Source organism: Egretta garzetta, unplaced genomic scaffold, assembly GCF_000687185.1.
Source record: "Egretta garzetta isolate BGI_Z169 unplaced genomic scaffold, ASM68718v1 scaffold431, whole genome shotgun sequence".
NCBI lineage: Eukaryota > Metazoa > Chordata > Aves > Pelecaniformes > Ardeidae > Egretta > Egretta garzetta.
Genome location: NW_009258677.1, coordinates 3,213 through 4,330, shown reverse-complemented (window position 1 = coordinate 4,330; position 1,118 = coordinate 3,213). Strand labels below are relative to the sequence as shown.

The 1,118-nt window shown below is 60.0% G+C and overlaps 1 protein-coding gene across 1 annotated transcript in view; it reads right to left on the bottom strand.

Annotated features, from left to right (window-relative positions):
* SYNGAP1 (synaptic Ras GTPase activating protein 1) overlaps positions 1-1,118 on the bottom strand; it is a 25,585-nt gene that overhangs the window by 23,620 nt on the left and 847 nt on the right. The window lies entirely within an intron of this gene.

Below are 1,118 nucleotides of genomic sequence, written 5' to 3'. Positions count from 1 at the left end.
GGGGTTACCATGGTGATCATAGGACGGGGTTACCATGGCGATGGGGTGCATAGGACCGGGGTTACCATGGCGATCATAGGACGGGGTTACCATGGCGATGGGGTGCATAGGACTGGGGTTACCATGGTGATCATAGGACGGGGTTACCATGGTGATGGCCATCATAGGACCAGGGATACCATGGTGATCATAGGATGGGTTACCATGGCGATGGGGTGCATAGGACCATGGTTACCATGGTGATCATAGGGCTGGGGTTACCACGGCGATGGGGAGTGTGGGACCACGGTTACCATGGTGATCATAGGACCGGGGTTACCATGGCGATGGGGTGCATAGGACCATGGTTACCATGGTGATCATAGGACCGTGGTTACCATGGCGATGGGGAGCGTAGGACCGGGGTTACCACGGCAACGGGGACGTGGAGCAGCGGGGGTAACCACGGGGATGAGGGAGCTGGGTAACCATGGTAACAAGCATGCGCGGGGCGGGGGGAGGGAATGTGGTGACATGGGAGCAGGGTCACCGGGTGGGCAGGAGCGGGGTAACCATGGCAACAGGCATGGGCAGGGCCAGGGTAACCATGGCGACATGGGTGATGGTAACCACGGCGACAGGCACGTGTGGTGTTAGGGTAACCATGGCAACATGGGACCGGGGTAACCACGTGTGTGGGATGAAGGTAACCACGGCAACGCACGTGTGTGCAAGCAGGGCAACCATGAGGACACGCGTGTGCGGGACGGCGGTAACCAAGGAGACACGGGAGCTGCGTAACCATGGCAACATGGGACGGGGGTAACCATGTCAGGGCGTGCACGCAGGACCGGGGTAACCATGGTGACAGGCGTGTGCGGGATGAGGGTATCCATGATGACAGGGGTAACCATGGCAACAGGCATGTGCAGAATGAGGGTATCCATGACGACAGGCGTGTGCGGGCGGGGGGTAACCATGGCGACAGGCGTGTGCGGGATGAGGTATCCATGATGACAGGGGTAACCATGGCAACAGGTGTGTGCGGGATGAGGGTATCCATGGCGACAGGCATGTACGGGCGGGGGGTAACCATGGCGACAGGCGTGTACGGGATGAGGGGATCCATGATGACGGGG